Here is a 9874-nt window from a genome sequence, read left to right on the forward strand (position 1 = left end):
ACAACTTTTTCAAAAAACGTGGGTTTTGTTTTGTCAACATTGGGTGAGATTTTTCGTAGGGTAGGTAAATTTACAAAATACATTTCTGTATTTCTTGATATTTTTTTACCTCTCCAACCTGTTTTTTTCATCAAAATACCCTGTTTTTACATTTAAAACATGAAGTGAACAGACTTTGATGCTTCTTACTACTCCTTTTTAGACATGTTGAATTGTGCAAGTGTAATAATGTAATTTTTCTATTGCTATTTTTCTGTACCAATGATTGTGGCCCCAAGTAGTCAAGATTAAACCACAAAACACACATTCAACTTTTATAAAGTTTGGTTAGTTCAGGCCTGTTTATGCCAAGTTGTGACACAATCCCTTATCCTCATCTGGCTTGACTTGTGCTATTACGTCACCTTTTAAATGGGACAAGACCTTCGGTTACCCTTCATTTTTCTCTTATATAGCATCAACAATATTTCAATACATACATTTTAAAGTGCATGCACAAGTACATTTGCCGCAAAAACTAGGGATGGATACCGAATTCGGTACTTTAATAGGTACCGACCTATTAAAGTACAGATTCACGGAAAATCAAATGGTGCCGTATTTCCATACTTTTGCTGCTTGTGACGTCAAGTCCGGTCGCAAACACTTGGCAGGGAAGCAATCACTCAAGCAGCACCAATGAACAGGTTTTTTTTAACAAGTATATCTTAAAATTTTGGCAACTGTAACATTGCACACAGTTTGAACAGTAACACTTTGTTTGAATATAGGAAAATAAAACAAGTGAATCTTTGGTAATGTTACAATTTTCCATGCCAACAAACAGATGTATTTTACTGTCATTGTATATATTATACAACACAATTTAAAGTTTAAAGCACAAAGTGCAAACCATAATAAGTACATATATAAAACCAAGTAGTAAGGAAACAAATACTATTTTATCCATACTCACAGCCACACTACACAAGATGATTGTGTATGTAAGTGATTGCATGCCTAAAATATGCTGTGATCCTAAAATAAGAGCAAGTAAAATAAAAGAAAGTATGCCTGATAGAAAACGCTCTAAAGTAAGGCTTCAATCTTCCAAAATGTGCTAGCTTGATGAGCCTTAGCTATTTTGCATGGCAATTTCAACACCTCCTTTTTTGTAATGAAAACTACAACTAAGATGCATGTTACAATCAAACAGCTGGTGTGAAATAAGTACAATACTTACAGTATAAACACTTTGTAGGGCTCAACAAAAGACTAGACTGACACATTCAGCTTCATGGCAAAGACTACTTCCAAGCTAGGCAACATATTGTAGTCCAGAATCGTGTAGAGAGAGTACGGCCAACTAGGTATGAGGCGATCTCCTAAATCAGGGGTGCTCATTACGTCGATCGCGAGCTACCGGTCGATCTCGGAGGGTGTGTCAGTCGATCACCAGCCAGGCATTAAAAAAATAGTCCTAAAAATGAGCGATCATAAATCTTCACTATGACGTCACTTTCGTCACTTGATTGACATTCACGGCACCCGAGGGTCTTCTGAGATGACGCTGGCTGCTGCCAGCTCATTAAAATTACCGACTGGAAGGCGAGAAACACTTTATTTCAACAGACTCTGGCGCCGTACCTGTCGTCAAAACTCCAAAGACCGACCGCACAGTTGCACAATAAAAGCTCTGCTTCATCCTGCTTGCGCTACCAAAATAAGAGTCTCAGGAAGCTGGCGTGCACAAGCTAGCAAGCTACGGAGTTTGCCGACAATGTATTTCTTGTAAAGTGTATACAAAGGAGTACGGAAGCTGGATAAATAAGATGCCAAAAAGCAACCACTTTCATGTGGTATTGGACAGAAAGGAGGACTTTTTTTCTCCTCCATTCGAAAATGCGGACCTTATCAGCACCACTGTCTGATTCTAATCAATGCAAGTCATCACAATCAGGTAATACACCAACTTATATTCTTGTCTTCATGAAAGAAAGGAATCTATATGTGTTAAACATGCTTGTATTATCTTTAAACACCTTTAACTTGTTAACAATATTAACTATATGTGTTAAACATGCTTGTATTATCTTTAAACACCTTTAATTTGTTAACAATATTAACTATATGTGTTAAACATGCTTGTATTATCTTTAAACACCTTTAACTTGTTAACAATATTAATTATATGTGTTAAACATGCTTGCGTTATCTTTAAACACCTTTAACGTATTAACAATATTAACTATATGTGTTAAACATGCTTGTATTATCATTAAACACCTTTAACTTGTTAACAATATTAACTATATGTGTTAAACATGCTTGTATTATCTTTAAACACCTTTAACTTGTTAACAATATTAATTATGTGTTAAACATGCTTGCGTTATCTTTAAACACCTTTAACGTATTAACAATATTAATTATATGTGTTAAACATGCTTGTATTATCATTAAACACCTTTAACTTGTTAACAATATTAATTATATGTGTTAAACATGCTTGCGTTATCTTTAAACACCTTTAACGTATTAACAATATTAACTATATGTGTTAAACATGCTTGTATTATCATTAAACACCTTTAACTTGTTAACAATATTAACTATATGTATTAAACATACTTGTATTTTCATTAAACACCTTTAATGTATTAACAATATTAACTATATGTGTTAAACATGCTTGTATTATCATTAAACACCTTTAACTTGTTAACAAAAACATGTGTTTCATAAATAAGTAAATATAAATTATATATATGAATGAGGTAGATCCCCACGACTTGGATCAATTGAAAAGTAGCTCGCCTGCAGAAAAAGTGTGAGCACCCCTGTCCTAAATGATTCGTCAAAAAACCCTCATGTGACTGCAGGGCGCCATGTTGAGGAGGACCAACTTAGAGCTGGCACAGCTGGAGCTATGCGTACACGGCACTTATTTAACTGAAGAGTTTTGTGCCGTGTAAACATGCCCTGTTGTGCAAAACTGCAAGAAGCCTTTGCATCACTTTCCCCGCAACCCAGAAAAATATGGGAAGTGAAGGTTTCGCCGAGAAGGCTGGAGTGCCAATGAGGTTAGATAACAGAAATTGTCCATTTCTGACTTACATGACCATAACTTATACACAATGTACTACCATTGACTGGACATGATTGACCTATCTTGTAGGCAGAACCTCTTTTTAGCCAATCCTTTCATAACAGGGCTCCTGTTACTGCTATTCAATTATTGCCATGTTTTTGTGTACTTTATGTGCAATGTGACAAGAGTCGTGTATGGCCAACTAAACAACAGGTGCATTCAAACCTTTCTAAGAAGTGTTCATATTCACCATAAATACTTGGCATGTGGTCTCTGCTGCTGTGCTGCAGCCTGTCCTGTTTTCAATTGCAGTACCTGTTTTGGAGTTCCGGAGCAGAGCCACTCTCACACACCTGCATGTTATTTGCACTCAGGCCTTATTAAGCCTTGATGTCTGTGCCCTCTGGGCCAGTTGATTGTTTGATGCGTCACACACCTTCTACGGGTGTCTTCCACGCGCTTATGCTGCGTTCCATTTACCTCGGAAGTTAAAATTCGGAGCTCCGATTGACGTCACGGCCGAGTTGTGAGCGTTCTAGTTACGGGATCGGAAATCAAGATGGCCACATTCACAAAAACTATTTTAGTACTTGCCTTGTCTGAATATACAAACCTCGTTTCCATATGAGTTGGGAAATTGTGTTACATGTAAATATAAACGGAATACAATGATTTGCAAATCATTTTCAACCCATATTCAGTTGAATATGCTACAAAGACAAACTATTTGATGTTCAAACTGATAAAAAAAAATTTTTGTGCAAATCATTAACTTTAGAATTTGATGTCAGCAACACGTGACAAAGAAGTTGGGAAAGGTGGCAATAAATACTGATAAAGTTGAGGAATGCTCATCAAACACTTATTTGGAACATCCCACATGTGAACAGGCAAATTGGGAACAGGTGGGTGCCATGATTGGGTATAAAAGTAGATTCCATGAAATGCTCAGTCATTCACAAACAAGGATGGGGCGAGGGTCACCACTTTGTCAACAAATGCGTGAGCAAATTGTTGAACAGTTTAAGAAAAACCTTTCTCAACCAGCTATTGCAAGGAATTTAGGGATTTCACCATCTACGGTCCGTAATATCATCAAAGGGTTCAGAGAATCTGGAGAAATCACTGCACGTAAGCAGCTAAGCCCGTGACCTTCGATCCCTCAGGCTGTACAGCATCAACAAGCGACATCAGTGTGTAAAGGATATCACCACATGGGCTCAGGAACACTTCAGAAACCCACTGTCAGTAACTACAGTTGGTCGCTACATCTGTAAGTGCAAGTTAAAACTCTCCTATGCAAGGCGAAAACCGTTTATCAACAACACCCAGAAACGCCGTCGGCTTCGCTGGGCCTGAGCTCATCTAAGATGGACTGATACAAAGTGGAAAAGTGTTCTGTGGTCTGACGAGTCCACATTTCAAATTGTTTTTGGAAACTGTGGACGTCGTGTCCTCCGGACCAAAGAGGAAAAGAACCATCCGGATTGTTATAGGCGCAAAGTTGAAAGGCCAGCATCTGTGATGGTATGGGGGTGTATTAGTGCCCAAGACATGGGTAACTTACACATCTGTGAAGGCGCCATTAATGCTGAAAGCTACATACAGGTTTTGGAGCAACATATGTTGCCATCCAAGCAACGTTACCATGGACGCCCCTGCTTATTTCAGCAAGACAATGCTAAGCCACGTGTTACATCATAGTAAAAGAGTGCGGGTACTAGACTGGCCTGCCTGTAATCCAGACCTGTCTCCCATTGAAAATGTGTGGCGCATTATGAAGCCTAAAATACCACAACGTAGACCCCCGGACTGTTGAACAACTTAAGCTGTACATCAAGCAAGAATGGGAAAGAATTCCACCTGAGAAGCTTAAAAAATGTGTCTCCTCAGTTCCCAAACATTTATTGAGTGTTGTTAAAAGGAAAGGCCATGTAACACAGTGGTGAACATGCCCTTTCCCAACTACTTCGGCACGTGTTGCAGCCATGAAATTCTAAGTTAATTATTATTTGCAAAAAAAAAAAAAAATTTATGAGTTTGAACATCAAATATGTTGTTTTTGTAGTGCATTCAATTGAATATGGGTTGAAAATGATTTGCAAATCATTGTATTCCGTTTATATTTACATCTAACACAATTTCCCAACTCATATGGAAATGGGGTTTGTAAACAACTTATGGGAAAACATGGACTATTTCTACAACCTTCAAACATGGTGAATGAAGAGAAAACACAGATGCTATTGCTAGCGAGGTGAAATGAAATAAATGTAGTTTACACTACAGCGACGTTACCGTATAAAAACGTACATCAGTACTTTGTATATGGCTGGTTTACTGTGACAAAAACTAATCAGAAGTGCTAATAGTGGATATTATAGAAGCAGATGTCATTGTTTATATCCAGGGCAGCCATCTTTGAAACAAACTCTGGGGTTGTGAGAATGCTATGACTTACCGAGTCAGAAATATGACCTCGTGGGGCGTTCCAGTTGAAATTCCGACAAGGAACTCAATAATTCCGACTTCCCAGTTCAAAAGGAACACACCATTAGTCTGGCTCCTTGTATCTCTCCTTTTGGCTCTTCAGACAGTTAACTTTTTCCAGAGGATTCGCCCCGGTTTTTCTCTTCTGTATTTTCCTACACTCCTTTTGAGTAAGTTTTTTGTTCTCCACTCCTTCTGAGTGCTCTTTTTGTTATTAAACTTTGTCTTATTTTTCAATCTGTCTGTCTCTGCTTTGGGGTCTTACTTCTGGTTCAGCCGTCATATCAACACACGCATTCACGCTTTCACTTCCACCTGGGTAAAGAAAGACGGACTTTTTTTGTTCCCAGTTGCCATGGGGAATCGTACAATCGGCGCTCCATTGATCATGGCTTTTTTAATATGGTCTTAAATGCGAACTGTGATTTTTTGGGGAGTTTCACAATCCTTATGTAGTCCGTTGTGTCCTTGGGCAAGACACTTCACCCTTGCTCCTGATGGGTGCTGGTTAGCGCCTTGCATGGCAGTTCCCGCCATCAGTGTGTGAATGGGTGAATGTGGAAATACTGTCAAAGCGCTTTGAGTACCTTGAAGGTAGAAAAGCGCTATACAATTGTAACCCATTTATCATTATTTATCATTTATGTGAGACAAGAACACACGCGTCTTTCTCTTTTTTATGCTTTCTAAATCGTAAATAAACACTAGCAAAAAATGGCTAACAATGTAGGTAATGAGAGTCATCTATTTCACATCTATTCCTAAAACATCTCAAATCCACCAACAATATTTACATGCCGTGACCTGCATGTTAACAAGTATTAGCGACATTGTTATTATAAGAGCTAACGCAGCCTTGATTAGGAAGGTAAAGTAGCTACTGCAGCTATTGACCATCTGAGCTGATGTATCGCCTCTGAGTTGGTAAAAGTTGGTGCTTGATTATAAATCATGCCTCTCACTTGTATAGTAGAAGGTTGTGGCTATAAGCCGAGAAGTTAATCAACTTTGAAATTGAACTTAAACCCGAAGACAGTGCGAGGAAGGCGGTTGTTTGCTCCCAGCATTTTTTATCTGAGGAGTTTGGATTTGGTGCTGAAACATATAAACATCCCATCGGGTCGGCATCCAAGTGAGAGCGGACATTGTACAGTAAGTGATTGTTTTATTATGTTCGTAGTTTGTATTTCTTGTTAAGCACTTAGCAATACCGCTAGAACTGAATCTGTTTTATCACGCGTCTTTTAAAACTTGTAGATTATCCTCAGTATTATCAGGCTAAAAATATTAGATTCTCATGTCGTGTGCGGCCCAAGGCTCCTTGCAACTTGGCACAATTGTATGTCTTTCAGTGTGAATTTAATCGTTTTTAGTCCGTCTTTGCAACAGACTCATCCAGTACACGCCGCAGGAACTGACTGATGTCAGGCTTCTCCTAAACAATCAAGTTCTGCTGGCTTCCACCCGGACCTACAACGTCCCGCCAGAGATACCCAGGCTGGTGGGAGCTCCGTGGATTGGCCATGGCGGAGAGAGCAAAGGAAGTAGAAACAAGGCTGCAGAGTGGGCCTGCTTGCTCAGCGAAGGAGGAAACCACACCGATCTCCACGACCATCCATGCTGCTCCTCACCGCGAGATCTCTTGCCATCGAAATGGACGAGTTACGATCGCAGCTCGCCTACAACGGCAGCAACCGTGAGTGTTGTCTGTTGAGTCCTACATCGCTCTGACCGGGACAAAAACTCCGGTAAGACCCGAGGTGGAGGTGTTTTCATGTGTTGGAATATTGTTGCTAATGTACGTTTAAATGCACTTTACACAGTGTCAAACTACAACTGCATTAAGCTGGCGACAGGCTGTTTGTGTGTACGGACCTCCTGACCTGTCAAGCTGAACTCCTAGCAAGGATTCTTCTTGTTGTGAAAATCATCAAACTGTTATGGCTAACCCCACCTTCCGCCCAAATGCAGCTGTTATAGCTATTCCTAATCACTGCACAGGACTGTGCTCTCTGTGTCTCGTCAACTCCGAACTACAAACCCCGTTTCCATATGAGTTGGGAAATTGTGTTAGATGTAAATATAAACAGAATACAATGATTTGCAAATCCTTTTCAACCCATATTCAATTGAATGCACTACAAAGACAACATATTTGATGTTCAAACTCATAAACTTTATTTATTTTTTGCAAATAATAATTAACTTAGAATTTCATGGCTGCAACACGTGCCAAAGTAGTTGGGAAAGGGCATGTTCACCACTGTGTTACATGGCCTTTCCTTTTAACAACACTCCGTAAACGTTTGGGAACTAAGGAGACACATTTTTTAAGCTTCTCAGGTGGAATTCTTTCCCATTCTTGCTTGATGTACAGCTTAAGTTGTTCAACAGTCCGGGGGTCTCCGTTGTGCTATTTTAGGCTTCATAATGCGCCACACATTTTCAATGGGAGACAGGTCTGGACTACAGGCAGGCCAGTCTAGTACCAGCACTCTTTTACGATGAAACCACGTTGATGTAACACGTGGCTTGGCATTGTCTTGCTGAAATAAGCAGGGGCGTCCATGGTAACGTTGCTTGGATGGCAACATATGTTGCTCCAAAACCTGTATGTACCTTTCAGCATTAATGGCGCCTTCACAGATGTGTAAGTTACCCATGTCTTGGGCACTAATACACCCCCATACCATCACAGATGCTGGCTTTTCAACTTTGCGCCTATAACAACCCGGATGGTTCTTTTCCTCTTTGGTCCGGAGGACACGACGTCCACAGTTTCCAAAAACAATTTGAAATGTGGACTCGTCAGACCACAGAACACATTTCCACTTTGTATCAGTCCATCATAGATGAGCTCAGGCCCATTGGCGTTTCTGGGTGTTGTTGATAAACGGTTTTCGCCTTGCATAGGAGAATTTTAACTTGCACTTACAGATGTAGCGACCAACTGTAGTTACTGACAGTGGGTTTCTGAAGTGTTCCTGAGCCCATGTGGTGATATCCTTTACACACTGATGTCGCTTGTTGATGCAGTACAGCCTGAGGGATCAAAGGTCACGGGCTTAGCTGCTTACGTGCAGTGATTTCTCCAGATTCTCTGAACCCTTTGATGATATTACAGACCGTAGATGGTGAAATCCCCAAATCCCCAAATTCCTTGCAATAGCTGGTTGAGAAAGATTTTTCTTAAACTGTTCAACAATTTGCTCACGCATTCGTTGACAAAGTGGTGACCCTCGCCCCATCCTTGTTTGTGAATGACTGAGCATTTCATGGAATCTACTTTTATACCCAATCATGGCACCCTTCTGTTCCCAATGAGCCTGTTCACCTGTGGGATGTTCCAAATAAGTGTTTGATGAGCATTCCTCAACTTTATCAGTATTTATTGCCACCTTTCCCAACTTCTTTGTCACGTGTTGCTGGCATCAAATTCTAAAGTTAATGGTTATTTACAAAAAATTTTTTTTTTATCAGTTTGAACATCAAATATGTTGTCTTTGTAGCATATTCAACTGAATATGGGTTGAAAATGATTTGCAAATCGTTGTATTCCGTTTATATTTACATCTAACACAATTTCCCAACTCATATGGAAACGGGGTTTGTAATATTAATATAATTATTACAAATCTTATAGTTTTCATTAGGTACACAACTTCATCTTTTCACACTCAACGGCCTTGTTGTGAGCCATCTCCAGTTAGACTGGTGTTGCCTTTTCCCCTGGGCTCACCCACTCCTTTGAAGGACTCATTGGACCATGGATGTGTTTTTCATGGACTATAAGAAGAACAAATAATTATTGATCGAGGCTCATTTCCTTTAGGCTTGGGGTCGGCAACCCAAAACATTGAAGGAGCCATATTGTACTTGTATATATTGAACCATAAATACCAAAAACAAATCTGTCTGGAGCCGCAAAAAAGGAAAAGACGTATATAAGTCTTATAATGAAGGCAACACATGACGTAAGTGTCTAAATTAGCTATAATAGCCTATGTGTCGCAGGCTGAAGCGAATCTTCATTGACAGAAATGTTGAAATGTAATATTTAGTCTACACATTTTTACAACATTAGTAAATAAGAGGCTCCTCAGAAGGTGAGATAACTCCTGGAAATTACTCGCTTTTAATGGCCAAAGGTATAGATGTGTGTGTCCAAGTTAAAGGAAATGGCAGGCTGTCTTTTTTTTCATAGATTTATTAAAATTTTGGCAAGCTGGGTAATGTTTGCTGTGGTCTGGAACAACATGTCACACAAACAACTATCAGAAATGCAGACAATATTACTTACAGATAATGTGTCAT

This window comes from Nerophis lumbriciformis, linkage group LG01, assembly GCF_033978685.3.
Source record: "Nerophis lumbriciformis linkage group LG01, RoL_Nlum_v2.1, whole genome shotgun sequence".
NCBI classification, from domain to species: domain Eukaryota; kingdom Metazoa; phylum Chordata; class Actinopteri; order Syngnathiformes; family Syngnathidae; genus Nerophis; species Nerophis lumbriciformis.